The sequence below is a fragment of the Macaca thibetana genome, chromosome 2 (assembly GCF_024542745.1).
Source record: "Macaca thibetana thibetana isolate TM-01 chromosome 2, ASM2454274v1, whole genome shotgun sequence".
Taxonomy (NCBI): Eukaryota; Metazoa; Chordata; class Mammalia; order Primates; family Cercopithecidae; genus Macaca; species Macaca thibetana.
In genome coordinates, this window is record NC_065579.1 from 182,643,101 (window position 1) to 182,658,875 (window position 15,775).

The 15,775-nt window shown below is 37.0% G+C and overlaps 2 pseudogenes; one reads left to right on the forward strand and one right to left on the reverse strand.

The window, feature by feature from the left end:
- The first annotated feature begins 1,932 nt into the window (after positions 1-1,932).
- Positions 1,933-2,979, forward strand: LOC126947899 (26S proteasome regulatory subunit 4-like; annotated as a pseudogene).
- A 2,386-nt stretch (positions 2,980-5,365) lies between these two features.
- The window catches only part of LOC126949041 (MICOS complex subunit MIC26-like), a 36,066-nt pseudogene continuing 25,656 nt past the window's right edge, over positions 5,366-15,775 (reverse strand).

Genomic DNA, 15,775 nt, shown 5'->3' on the forward strand with positions numbered 1-15,775 from the left:
AAAGAGATTTAATTGACTCACAGTTCCACGTGGCTGGTGAGGCCTCACAATCATGGTGGAAGGGAGAAGGGGAGCAAAGGCACATCTTACATGCTGGCAAGCAAGAGAAAGACAGCATGTGTAGTGGAACTCCCCTTTATAAAACCATGCGATCTTGTGAGACTTATTCAGAGAACAGCACGGGAAAACCACCCCTCTGATTTGATTGTGTCCCACTGCGTCTCTCCCATGACACATAGGGATTGTGGGAGCTACAATCTGGGTGGGGACACGGCCAAACCACATCACAATTCTTGCAATTGCGTATGCCACAAATGATGCAGGTACAAAGTATTTTCATCCAGCATTAAAATTAAAGAGGAATTCATGAGTAAAACTTAATCAAAGTCTAGTAGGCTGAATGGTGGCCTTGCCCAAAGTATGTCCATGTCCTAATTTCTGGAATGTGTAAATGAAGGGTGTTTGCAGTTGTAATTAAGTTAAAGATTTTGAAATGAAGATGTGAGGAGATGCTAGATTATCCAGATAGATTCTAAATTCAGTGGCAAGGGTCCTTACAAAAGAAACACACAAGGGAAGGAAGCAGTATGACTCTGAGGCAGAGACGGGAGTGATGTGAACACAAATCAAGGAATATGGCAAACCACCAGAAGCTGAAAGAGGCAAGGAATGGATTCTCCCATACATCCTCCAGAGGTAGTGTAGCTCTGCCAACACTTTAATTTCAGACTTCTGGCCTCCAAAACAGTGAGACAATAGATTTCTGTTGTTGTAAGTGACCATGTTTATAGTAATTTGTTATAGCAATCATTGGAAAATAAATACACTAAGCTTTTTGAGTAAAGATCTAAATATCTACGGCCAAGATAGGTGTTAGATAATTATCCTGTGGGCAGTAGGAAAAAACAGAGTTATTTGAACCAAGTAGGACTCATTTGCAAATAATCTAAATAGTTAATATTACAAGGTATAATTGTCTTGTTATCTCACTTTGCTTAGGCAGGGGTTGAATGAAAACTCACTTGAGGTTATCCTTTTGTACCCTAAGAACATGGTTTTTTCAATGCTCCGGGATGAGACTGAGGGGTGATAAGGGATTTTCATGAGCAGGAGTTCTCTAGAAACCAACAAAAGATTATGCTGAAATATTCATGAAAGGTTGGCATGAAAAAGCACAAAACTAGCAGAAAATAGAAATAGATCTAAAATTCAAAGCAAATAAAAATACATTTTGCATGTGATGCCATTTTTTTGAAATCGTATTTGTGAATATCATAACACAGAGGATAGAGCCTAATGAGTTACACAACACTGGACTTGATCTTTTTAGTTCCAAGATTTAGCTCCATTCCTTTTTTAGTATTAATTTTTGGAATTTGTAACTGACACATAATAATTATATGTATTTACAGGATACATGTAATGTTTCAGTGCATGAATACATTATATAATGATCACATTAGGGTAATTATCATATCCATCACTTTAAACATTTATCATTTCTCTGCGGTGATAACATTCAAACTCTTTTTTTCTGGCTATCTTAAAATATATATCATATTGTTATTTGCTACCCAGTCACTCCACTGGGTAATCGAACACCAGAACGAATTCTTCCTAATTGTAACTTTGTACCTGTTGACTAATCTCTCCTTGTTCCCTTTCCCCACTACCTTCCCCAGCCCCTGGTAGCAACTATTGTACTATTTCTATGAAATCAACTTTTTTTCGATTCCACACACAAGTAAGATTTTGTGGTGTTTGGTGTTTGTCTTTCTGTGTTTAGATTATACAACACAATGTCCTCTGGGTTCATTCATGTTATTGCAGATGACAGGATTTCATTTGTTTTGTGACTGAATATTATTCCATTGTGTGTACATGTATATCATATATACATATATATCATATATATAACATTTTCTTTTTTTGTTGTTTTACTTTAAATTCTGGGATATATGTGCTGAATGTGCAGGTTTGTTACATAGGTATACATGTGCCATGGTGGTTTGCTGCACCTATCAACCCGTCATCTAGGTTTTAAGTCACACATGCATTAGGTATTTGTCCTAATGCTCTCCCTCTCCCTTTCCCCCAACCCCCGATATATCACATTTTCTTTATCCATCCGTCTATTGATGGACACTTAGGTTGCTTTCATATGTTGGCTCTTGTGAATAGCATGGCAATAAGCATGGGAGTAAAGATATCCCTTTGGCGTACTGAGTTCCTTTTTTTGGATATATATCCAATAATGGAATTACTGAATCATATGGTAATTCTATTCTATTTTTAACTTTTTGAGGAACATCCACACTGTTTTCATAATGACTGTACTAATTTACATTCCCACCAACAGTGTATAGGAGTTCTCCTTTCAGGTGGAGGTACTTCTGGCAGCAGAAACTCGAGTTGCCAAGGCAAGATGGGTCAAAGTCAGAATGGTGGTTATGGTCCTAGAGGTGGCAAGAAGGATGACAGGGACAAGAAAAATATGAACTTCTTGTACCAATTACAGTGCAGGAAACGAAGAAGAAAACAAAGAGACCAGATGCCGCCAGCAAACTGCCACTGGTGGTACCTCACATCAATGCCAGTTAAAATTATTGAAATTAGTGAGAATGAAAGACTCTTTTCGTGGAGGAAGAACCCATTAGAAATCAGGAACAGATAAAAGCATTAGAAGAAAAGTGTTAGGAGGAAAAGCAAAAGTTCCCCCCGCCTGATAAAAGGATGAAGAAGTACATTTTTCAGATTCACACGGACAACATGATTTTGGCCAGTGAATTAACCCTTGACAACTTGATTATGGCTAAAGATGACCTCTCTGGTGCTGACATCAAGGCAATCTGTACAGAAGGTTGGTCTGATGACCTTAAGAGAAAGTAGAATGAAAGTAACAAATGAAGACTTCAAAAAATCATAAGAAAATATTCTTTATAAAAAAATAGGGGCACTCTTAAGGGGCTCTATCTCTAGTAAACCACAGTTACCATCAGAAAAATAGTTGGTAGGTTTCCTGACCCCTAAAAGGGATGGGGTTGGAGAAGCTGCTCAGAGGAATCCATTTTCCAGTTGATTTTTATTAGCAAAACACCCTGTGTGTCTTTTGGAGTATGATGTATAAAATGCCCACTGGGCAGCCCTCATCTGTTGCTCACTGTGTAGCCCTCTGCTTCCCAATAAAGCATACTCTTACACACACACACACACACACACACACACACACACACAGAGTTTCCCCTTGTCCACATCCTAGTTCGCATTTGTTATTTTTTGTCTTTTTGATAGTAGACATTCTGACTAATATGAAATGATGTTTTGTTGTGGCTTTAATTTGCATTTCCCTGATCATTAGTACTGTTGAGCATTTGTTCATATACCTGTTGGTCATTTGTATGTCTTCTTTTAGGAAATGTCTATTCAGGTCTTTTGACTATTTTAATATCAGAGTATTTGATTTTTTGCTATTGAGTTTTTAGTTTCTTATATATTCTGGATTTTAAATCCTTGTCAGATGCCTAGTTTGCAAATATTATCTCCCATTCTATAGGTTGTCTCCTCACTCTACTGATTGTTTTCTTTGTTGTGTAGAAGCTTGTTAGTTTGACGTAATCCCATTAGTCTATTTTTGCTTTTGTTATATGGTCTTTTGAGATCTGAGTAAAAAAATTTTTGCTCAAATTTCAAGAAGCATTTCCCCTATGTTTTCTTCTTGTAGTTTCATAGTTTTACTTCTGACATTTAAGTCATTAATCTACCTTGAGTTGATTTTTGTATACAGTGAGAGATAGAGGTCTCATTTCATTCTTCTGCAAATAATTATTCAGTTTTCCCACTATCATTTATTGAAGAGACTGTTCTTTCCTCAATATGTGTTCTTGGTACCTTTTTGGAAAATCAATTGGCTATAAATGCATGGAGTTATTTCTGGATTCTCTATTCTATTCCATTGGTCTATGCATCTGTTTTTATGCCAGTAGCATGCTGTTTTGGTTACTATAGCTTTGTAGTATATTTTAAAGTCAGGTAGTATGATGTCTCTAACTATTTTTTTTTTTGCTCAAGATTATTTTTGCTATCTGGGGTATTTTGTACTTTATATACATTTTAAGATTGTTTTTTCTATTTCTGTAAAGAATGTCATTGGTATTTTGATAGGGATTGTATTGACTCTGTAGATTGTTTTGGGTAATATGGACATTTTTGCAATATTAATTCTTTCAATCCGTAAACATAGGATATCTTACCATTTATTTGTATTCTTTTTGATTTGTTCTATCAATGTCTTACAGTTTTTGTTATAGAGATCTTTCACCTCCTTGGTTATGTTTATTTCTAGGTGTTTTATCTTATTTTTTATACTATTTTAAATGAATATTTTTTCAAATAGTAATATTATTGGTATATTGAGATACTACTGATTTTTGTGTGTTGATTTCGTATACTGCAACTTTACTTAATGCATGTATTAGTTCTCACAGTTTTTTAGTGGAGTCTTCAGGGTGTTTTAGATATATGATTATGCCATCTGCAAACATGGACAATTTTACTTGCATAAATTCAATGATGTGCTGATCGTTTAAAATAATATAATAACAATAGAAATATTTGGTCATATTAAGTTGATAAAAATGTAGAGGAAAGAACTCAGATTGAGGCAGGTAAAAGCAAGTCTCTTCCCACAATGAACTCTCTATACAATTAATTACACATCGGCTGTAAATCTTTTTGGACTACCAATTACAGACTTCGCTTAACCTATTGAAAGGATAAAAGTGTGCCTGATGTAGGAAGTAATCATTTGCATATCAATGCATAATTATTAAATGCCATTTCCTAAATATTTAAAATATAAGTTTAATTAAAAATGTAGTTAGAGCTAATTTTATATAGAAAAAAATGTAATAAAATTTGTAATTTAACCTAAAGGGCATGGTTAGAGTAATGGTTTTATTTTCTCAAGTGTCAATTTGAACAATAATTATTGAAGCCCAGATGTAGCCCAGTAGTGAAACAGGAAAGGCTCCCTTGTCCCCCTCACTGGGCGTGTGATGGGGATGTGGCTTGCTTCTTCAGTGCCCTGCTGCTTAAACCTCTAGGAGAACATACAGATGGGCAGGCTGTGGGGCTCTGACCCGACAGCAGTGAGTGGGGGTGAATGTTTACAACTGAAGCCCCAGTGGGCATGTGCTACAGGGTACTCTTTTAGTTTGCAGTGTATAGGCAACTTGTGTTAACCAGCTCAATTAGGCCCTCTCCCTTGTCTCAAGGACACAGGGCTTTTTGTATCCTGGGTTTTTGCCTTGGTGTACAGGAAGAATAGGATCACACGTGCACTTGAAGAACGAGTGCAAAGTTTAACTCAGTGGAAGTAGCTCTCCGCTGACTGGGGAGCCAGAAGGGAGATAATTTCCCCTGGAGTTGGGCCACTCAGTGGCCCCAGGTCTCCTCCAACTGCCCTGGCCAAACTGCCTCGTTCAGTGGGTGATGGCCTACCAGCCTGCTGGCGCCTGTTGGCATGCTCTTTTGCCAGCATGCTCTTGACAGCCAGCAGCTGCGTCTTCTTCTGCCAATGTGTTTTTCACGTCATTCAGCTGCTTGTGTGTTTGCCCGCTAGGGTCTCAGGATTTTATAGACACAGGATGAGGGTGTGGCAGGCCAGAGTGGTCTTGGGAAAGGCAACATTTGGGCATGAAGGCAGGAGTGACTGTCCTTACCTTGGTCCGAGGGGGTGGAGCCCTAGCCAGGGACCACACCCTTCCTCTACCCAGCACTTCCCTTCCCCCTTTCTGTGTCATTTAAAGGGACCACAGTCTTCCATTCCCAACATTCCTTTATCAGCAGGTTGGGTACGAACTGCTTGAAAGGTAAAGGTGTTAGTTTAGAACATTTTTACCTTTCTCAATTGTCCTTTCTGCTGCTGTGGATTTTAACCCATTTTCTCTTGAGAGAAAATGACAGAATTATAAGTTTCTTAGAATATAAAATTTGGTGTAGGGCATTCTTTTCATGAACGTTCTTGGGTAGGTAAATATTCCCCTTCCCCCAGTCCTACTGTGGGGAATGCTTCCATGAATGCAGTGGAAGCATTTGCAGCAACTATGCATATTAGAGGTCATTAGTTTAAATAGTTTTTACTTTACTAGTTAATAGAAACCAGTAAGAAGTATTCTTTGCTGATTGATTTAGTAGGATCAATAATTCATCTAAGTAAAAAAAAAGTTTTAGAATTTTAAAAAGTCATCATTTGTTTTCCAGTTATTATTGCTGCCTAACAAATTAAAGTTTAGCCTCATAAAACAGCATCTTTACTGTGCTCACAGACTCAGTGGTCAGGAGTTCGAACACAGTACAACAGGAAAGGCTTGACTTAGCCTTACATTGTTGGGTCTGGGGAGACTCAAAGTCTAAGAATGAATGTATGAGCACAAGTGGAATCGTCTAAAGACTTGCTCATTTTCTTGTCTGGCACCTGGGCTGGCATGACTGGAAGTCTAGTACTACTGTGTCTTTTTTCACAGCTTGTTTTTCTCACAGTTGGGTGGTCTTGTAAATGCAAAAACTGGTATGAGCCAGCCTGGGGAAGGAACACAGTATCACTTCTAGCCAATTCTATTTGTCAAAGCAATCACAAATCTTTCCAGATTGTTATTAATCATTGTCGTTATAAGAGAAAAGAGAGAGGAAATAGATTATAGAGACATCTCATTATGCTGTGTGTCTCAGTCTTGTTCTTCTAAAACAGAGCTTCTCAAAGAGTAACCCACAGACCGTTCGCTGATTGATAAACTGTTTTGTTTTCAGTCCACAATGGGATAAGGAACTTATATAAGAATGTAAGTCAACTATGACACTGAACACCCTATTTATTTCAGTAGATTTTTTTTTAATGGTAAGAATTTCTCAATGAAAGAAGCAGTGTATTGATTTCCGTTGTGAAACTGATTGTGAAGCAAAAGTTGGAATAGCAGAAAAAGAAACCAGAATTTGAAGCAAGGATAAAATTTTTATTCTTTATTTGGGAAGGACACCCCTACTGCAGTAAGGATAAGGATGAAAGGAAAGTGAGGCAATAATAATAATAATAATAATATTAAAAAGCAATGTAATGTAATGCATTACCACATTTGGCATGGTTTCACAAGGATCCCCAAAGAGACCCAGCAAGTGACTCAGAAGGCATGCTTACTTGGCCCACAGTACTTTCCTGGGGGTACAAGGAAGTAATGTCCATTAATATGGCCCACTAAAATAAGAGTGAAAAGATTTATGTTCCTAGGCTGTTCCTATCTTGCATTGAACAAAGTTTAGCCCACAGAGCCAAAACTTTGATCAGTGCAAGATGGGAACAGCCAGGAACATAAATTCTCCCTGGCCCTTCCATCTTGCTTTATTGAATCTCTTGATGGCCATGCAGGAAACCCCAAAAGGTTTGTGTCCAGACCAGCTTGTGTGTACATGTGCTTGTCTGGACATTTGTATATGCATGAATCTGCATATGCATTTGAGTAAATTAAATAATTGTTACCTGCTGAAAATCAGAATTCTGAGAGTATCACATCTAAAATATCATTAAAGTTATTTATGGTTGTAGTTGATAATTCCATACACGTTGTAACAGTGGAAATAGATTTTAAATATTGAAATGTAATTTGTGAATATACTAGGAAGAATATTTGGAGAAATGGCCTTTAACATCATTACTAAACCTCTCAGAATTTCTCCAATATCAGTAAAAGGCAAAGTTTTGAGTAAAACATATTATGGTATAACACAAATTTGACTTGAGTGCACTGTTGGTGCTCCATCGAGATCCACCTTAGAGGACCGGAACACTCATCCTCCAGCTCTTGAAGTGCTGGCACAAAAGACTCATAGCTGCTGCCTTTTACAGATGATTGCTCTTGAAGAAACGGGAGCTTCTTTGCCCAGGAGGTTGTACGCCTTTCCACAGGACCAATGACTGATGCGGAAATACCGAAGGCAGGCCCCTTGCCTCAGGATGGGGCCAACTCTGCCACAATTTATGCTCCAGAGGCCCCCATGGGATCTTCCCCTGCTGTATCTGCTTCCCTTGCTCCCCATCTCATGACAACACTGCTGCCATGAATTACATGTGCCCAAATTGTTGTTTCATATTCCATTTCTAGGGAAATCAACCTAAGACAGGTACTTGGAAGAAGTGATTGACAGACCTTTTGAAAGAGGAATCACCAGAAATGGTCTATTGACTAGATACTGAGAAGTGGATTGATATCTGGATCACGCTGAAGTTTAAACTTTTTATATCAAGAGATTGTTTATGAGACTTCTATGGCTAGAGACATTAGGAGAGAAAGTAGATGACAATTTTAGGCATGTTTGATTGGAGGTAATAATGAGGCACCAAATGAAAAAGATTGAACAAAATAATTAGCATTTAGATTTCTAGAACCACAGTTTAAATAGGCCTGAGAGTCATAAGTAAGGAAATAACTGTCGTAGAGATAATAATGCACAATTCTTAAGAAGAAAAATCTTGAAGAATAAAGGACAAATGAATGTTTTTATTGAAGGAATTCTTGTGACATCCATTCTGTCCTCCTTGAGTATTATTTGAACTATTGAATTGAAAATTAATGTACTTATATAAACTTCTCTTTCTGTTGTAAAATGCATTTGAGTTTATTTTAAGTTTGAGTCTACTTTCTCTTTGTAAACTAAACTTGAATTTAGCTTTTAAATCTATGTAACACCATGGGGCTGGGCCCTCTGTTGTTCATAGAGCCTTAAAATACCTAAAACTTAAGATTTAAGTTTTAAAATCTTTATGATAAGTTGTTCAATTTCAGCTTACCACTTAATATGGTATTCCAATGGTGAGTACAACTGTTGGTAAGAAAACACTATTGTATTTATATGAAATTCTTATTTGATTTTATAATAAATTCATGAAAGCCAATGAGTAATTAGATACTCATTGATAATTACTCTTAGATAACCAAGAAGAAGAGAAATCTGAATTCCGAAAAATTCAAATCTAAAACCTTCATATTTTCCTTATATTTTGTTGACTCTTACTGTTTATTAAATAGTCAGCCAAGAAAAGCATCCCAGTAGAATAAAAAGTCTTTAAGTAAACAATTTACATAAAATTCCTCTCTCTCTCTAATATTAAAAGAAAATCAGGCACAAGTTGTTATAGTTGTTTTTCTGAGGACTAAGACGACAGAGCAGCAGTTAGATTATAGGACATATAATGATCTCTTGGACCAGAAAAAATTCTTAAAAGGAAATGTGATACAGTGAATATATATAGGTTCTATTTTTCCAGAATCATCATGTCTAGTTACATAACAAATAAAATAACAAGCAAAAATGTCAACTTTAGAATAAAATATATTCTGGAATCATAATATATATGCCTTCATAAATCTCATCTCTTCTCCCCTCAGAGAAGTAGACCTGGCAGGAGAAAAGTGTTCAATATAAGTCCTGCAAGCCAACCTGAGCATTGGTTTCTTTACCTTAGCTTACCGGGAAAAATTATCAACAAGTTGTCACCACTGCATCTTTTCCTTCGAGAGGCATTTTGCCTTTTATTCTGCTTCCCTACTTTCTCCAACCAAAAAGAATTTCCAGATTACATGTGCATGAGGGGAGACTTTTAAAAAAGAAGAATTCATATACATAAAGAAACTAGTATCTCATTATCAAGAAATATTAACAAATAGATTGGCCATTTATTATAGTCTAAATCAAAAGTAAATATTCACTTGGGTTATGAATACATCTTTTGTTATGCATTGTTTCTCTATATATTAAAAAATTTACTTCTTCATCATTAAAAGAAATCTAGTAAACAGTTTGAACAGCATCTTTTAAATACTCTTTTAGACTAACTGTAATTGTGTGCTTAGCACATTTTGAACTTAATTAAATATTATGTATATGAATACATATATACATTTATTAATTTTTTTTCTTTTTGAGACAAGGTCTCATTCTGTCGCCTGGACTGGGGTGCAGTGGCATAATCTTGACTCGCTGCAGCCTCTACTGCCCAGCCTCAGGTTATTCTCCCATCTCAGCCTCCCCAACAACTGGGACTACAAGCACATGCCACCATGTCAGGCTAATTTTTGTATTTTCAGTAGAGACAGGGTTTTGTCACATTGCCCAGGCTGGTCTCGAACTCCTGATGTCAAGTGATCCACTCGCCTCAGCCTCGCAAAGTGCTGGGATTATAGGCATGAGACATTGCCCTGGTCCCATTTCAGTTTTTTTTTTTTTTTTTTTTTTTTTTTTTTTTAGTACACATGAATTGCTATATTTTATTTAAAATGACATTTAGCATTGACTTTCAAATGTGCTCTCTGAAGAACCAATTATTCTTATTTATTGCTTTCCCTAATTTGATTGCTATCCCTATATTGCTATCCCTAATTTGATTGATAAATACAAAAAATATTTCACATATGACACAAAAATCAAATTATTCTATATCAATATTCATGTTAATTCTACTTTTATAGAATCTTTAAAAACCTAATTTTTGAGGCATGTGTAATATAGCAATGATTAGGCAGAAATAAATACTGAAACAGATCTTTTCTTGCTAAATACAGTAATGTAAATAGAATGGAAATCAAAGGCTTTCTACATATTAGAAACTACAGTTTTCAAACTGGTGTTTATTAGGATAACTAAAATACAAAACAAAAAAGCAAAGCCGTCATCTAAGAAATAGTGTAAGAATAATAGGAAGTTTTCTGAACTAGATATGAGGAATGAGTTTTCTATTTGCAATTTGTTTGTTTGTTTTTGAGACGGAGTCTCACTCTGTCGCCCAGGCTGGAGTGCAGTGGCGCGATCTCGGCTCACTGCAAGCTCCGCCTCCCGGGTTCACGTCATTCTCCTGCCTCAGCCTCCCGAGTAGCTGGGACTACAGGCGCCGCCACCACGCCCAGCTAGTTTTTTTTTTTTTGTATTTTTAGTAGAGACGGGATTTCACTGTGGTAGCCAGGATGGTCTCGATCTCCTGATCTCATGATCCCTCCGTCCCGGCCTCCCAAAGTGCTGGGATTACAGGTGTCAGCCACCACGCCTGGCCGATAAAGACTAAGTTTTAATCAAAGTTGAAGTCAGGAATGACAAACATTTTAGTCAGGAAAACCCTGGGACTGAGTGAGAGAAATAGGAGGAATAGGAGCTTGAAGGCTGATGACAATGAAGTTTACTCCATTTGATTCTAATTCCCAGCTCACTTGGTTGTTCAGTTTGCCTCGTTTGGCCATTGGCAAAAAAAAGCAAATATTATGAAAAGGAAAGACCAGGAGCTAGTCCCAAGATGCATCTTTTGACTGAACCTCCTCATTGCTTTCAAGACTATTCTGGCCCAACCAGAAACTGTACCTGAGAACTTTTTCTATGTGCTTTTTCTTTGAGATGTATTCTCACACAGGCTGGAGTGCAGTGGCTCGATTTTGGCTCACAGCAACCTCCGCCTCCCAGGTTCAAGCAATTCTCTTGCCTCAGCCTCCCTAGTAGCTGGGATCACAGGCATGCATCACCACACCAGGCTAAGTTTTGTATTTTTAGTAGAGATGGGGTTTTGCCATGTTGGCCAAGGTGGTCTTGAACTCCTGACCTCAGGTGATCCTGCCTTTTTGGCTTCCCAAAGTGCCCAGCCTTTTTCTATGTGCTTTTGATGAGGTCAGGATCAGCTAGCTATCATCTTGATGTCTGAGAGGATTACACGCTTCAGGAGAAATTTTTCATCATGTACATTTTTGACTTTTGATACAGACAGAAACTCATCACAGACCATAGAATCAACATAAATTGTTTGCTTGCTTAAAAAAAATGTGGTTTACTAAAGGATTGAAGAGAAAGGGTTAAAAGCTGTTTTCATTGTCTTGGGTGAGATAACCTATAGTTAGGAGTTCCCTAATTAGATAGTGAAGTAGAATCTGAGCAGAAAGGATTTAGATGAGTCATTGAATAATTTTTAGGATGGAATTACAAGTTAACTAAGGTCATAGCATGTGTGGTATAATTTTTTCGTTGTTTAGATGAAATACCTACAATTCTTAAACTCAGGAATTTTATAAAACTTAGAAATTAACATCTTGCAATCAGGAAAGCTGAATTTTGGTGTCATAAAATATGAAGCCAAATTTCACTCAGCATGCATTTCACATGCCTCTATGATGTCATGTAATGAATCAGTGGTTCAGTACAACATATGAGATTATAAAAGTGTTTTTCTCTAAATGAAGAGCAATATATGTGCCAGTAAAACGATTTATTATGCTCATTTTATAGACAGTGTTACTAAGCATATGACTGGTAAGACTACAGTTATTCTAGCTTCAGATTCAAAAATGCCAAGAGCATGTTGGATGAATGTATTTCACTGTAAATTCTATTTCCACATTTAATTAGAAAATGTTATCTAGAAGGCCACTCTCCAAGTTTTCTCCAAGTTTTCTCTGATACTTTTTAAAGTGAATATATGTCATGTATAAATAAAGGTATAATGAGGAGAAAAGAGAGGTGAGCTCATTGGTAAGCAGGAAGAAATCTTGAAATGTCTAAACTCGAAAGAAAAAAAAAATACGCACAATTTTACAAGGCCATGGTGGTCTATCTAAGGCAGAAATGGAGGCTTAAAATTCAGATATATAGTTCCCCCAAAAAACTAAATATAAAGAAGTTATCAAAGGAGAGGCTACTTGACCATCTTGCCTTTTCCTGCATCCCAGTGATGATTTTGTGTTTTATTTAAATTGCTTCAAGGCCGTCTCGAATGAGGCTCCAGTATTTCTGTTAGAAATCTCTTAGTTTTAGTAGAGATCATGAGAGTGTCCACCAATTATTTATTCTCGTGGCATTTAGGGGGAAAGTTTTTGTACATTTTCAAATTCCTCTCTTTTCTTATTTATAAACACTAAACAGAGAAAACAAACAATTAAATGTAAAAAAAAGTAGCAAATTCAGTGGCTAATGCCTTTTGGTTTTTCTTTTGCTTTTGTGAACTCTCTGATCTCAGTCCAGCAATTATAATTGCAAGGGGATCTCATAGCTATGTTTACAACTGAGTCTAGTTAATCTCTTCTCTATAGACCCCAAGAAACCTGTGCAGTTCTGGTTTTGTATTTATAATTTGTTAGTGCATTCTCCTATGAGACTAAAGTAATAATAGCTCAGGAATATTTTCTGCTTCATGAGGTGATGTTTCTCAAAGTTACTGGTTGCATAAGGTAGTATAAATATTTATAATTTTCTCCCTTCCAGCGAGCAACTCTATAGATCCCAAAGTATGTAATATGAATATGTAAATTAAGTTATATAAATTAATCATTAGTGTAGCATCAAAAGGAAAAGTAATTAATTTTTTTCATGAAGCATTTTTTTGAGCAACTGATATATGCCAGGCACTCATTGTTGTAGGCATGGGAGATAAAGTAGTAAACAAAGTAGATAAAAAATATAATGTACTCATGAAGCTTACAATCATTGTTACCTGTAGTTTGGGGTGCACACATTCACAGTGGGACTTGTTCAACCTTACCTGCCCCAATATACATACACTGGAGTGTGGACACTTTTCCTTGCTTTCAAGACATCTTGAATTCTCCTATTCACTGCACTTATCAAATTGGACTCAAATTGTTGTCCTCCACACTAGACTATTAGACTTATGGATTAAAAATCACTTGTATTCATCTCTATGTTCCCAGTGCGTAGGGTAGCACCTGGAAGAGAGTGGAGGGTTCCTGGAACAGAGTAGAGGAGGGTTCCATAATTTTTTAATTGAAGGCACAATTCCACTTGTTTCAACTGCTCATGATCATTGTTCAATTATGTAACCTTCTAAAATAACTAAAATTCCATTTCCTCCTCAAGAAACTTTATCATCCTCAATGGTTGCTGCCAGCCTCACTTAATATTCCTTCTTTTAACTTAGGGAAAATTCTTGTTGTGAAATTAATAGGAGATTTAATCTCTGTGATTTTCCAGAGAATCATATTGATATATACTGAGACAGCCAGGTGGGAGGGATCCCTGGAGAAAATCCAAACAGCCTGCCCACTGAAGTAGAGACTCGGAAAGCTCATGGGGTTTGCAGCAGGGTAGAGTCCAGCCCCTCCTCTTCCTGTGCGGAAGTTGGGATTCAAGCTGCAAGCGACAAGCGATCTAGCAGGGACTCTGGCCTAGTGAGAGTCCTTGTTTTCCCCTTTTCTTCCTTTTCATCCAATAAAACCCTGCTTCACTCACCCTTCATGGGTCTGCAAGCCTACATTTTAGTGGTGTGGGATGGACAAGGACCCCACCTTCAGCTGAACTAAGAAAAAGTTCTGCAACAATACCATTACCCAGAAACACATATTTATGAGCTATTAGGGGCAACTAATCTTTATGTAAACCAGATGTTTATTTGAATACCAAAACAGTTCAAATCTACCTTATTATATGTTTGATGTTGAAAATATAAGAAAATTAAATATGCTAAATAAAACTCAGGTAACATCAACTTGAAATGGCTTTTGTAGTGTTTACCTGTTATTGTCAAATAGGAAAATCAATAAGTGATAGTATTTTTTTTGCTACGGTTCACATTTTCATGTGAAAAGGGCCTCCAGTGCTCTTATAATTTTACACTAACCAGAAAAGATAAAAAACAAATTAGTAAAATACCCTCAGACATTAAGGTAAAGAATATAAAACTGAACAAACAGGATAATCTTCCAAACATTAAGACTGAGAAGAGGCCGGGCACGGTGGCTCAAGCCTGTAATCCCAGCACTTTGGGAGGCCGAGACGGGCGGATCACGAGGTCAGGAGATCGAGACCATCCTGGCTAACACGGCGAAACCCCGTCTCTACTAAAAACACAAAAAATTAGCCGGGCGAGGTGGCGGCGCCTGTGGTCCCAGCTGCTCGGGAGGCTGAGGCAGGAGAATGGCGGGAACCCGGGAGGCGGAGCTTGCAGTGAGCTGAGATCTGGCCACTGCACTCCAGCCTGGGCGACAGAGCGAGACTCCGTCTCAAAAAAAAAAAAAAAAAAAAAAAAAAAAAAAAAAAAAAAAAAGACTGAGAAGAATAAAGCTCATTTGAACTTCCTTTTAAAGAGCCTCTGCTATCTTCAGATCAAACCAGATAATTACATTCTGACCATGACTCAGGGATCAACAAATGGAAACATAGAATTAATTGTAGGTATCATTGACTGGACCAGCACTAAGCCAAAATTTGAAGTGTATTTTTTGTTAGTAATCTCCTTTCTTCTTCTATTAAGCCCTTATTTTTATTCTTTTTTTTTTTATTGACATCCACCTCATCCCAACATCTTGTGTTCTTTAATTGATCTTTATGCCTTTAATGTTTTCTACCTTTAACTCTCTTATTGCCTCATTTTAAAGACATTAGCAAACAAACGCACATCAGAAGCAGACTTCCTAAAGAGTGAAAGAGTAAGAAACCACATTCTATGAAAATAATGGGGATGACTAGTCCCAACAAGAGGGAGGACTTGAAAACTGCCTACAAATAAACAAGTTTTCACATAGAAGAAAAGTCAGTGTGTTCAAGAGGTCCCTATAAGACTGAACCAGAACCACAGTCAACAGTGGAGGAGAAAAACCTACAGCTGATTATATCATATGTTCACACCAGGTGTGACTTTAGACTAAACATCTGATTATTTCTTGGGATTTTATTTTTGAACATTTGAATCAAAAGTACTATGCTGAAGATACCACTATAACCTTACCTTTGACTCGTAGAG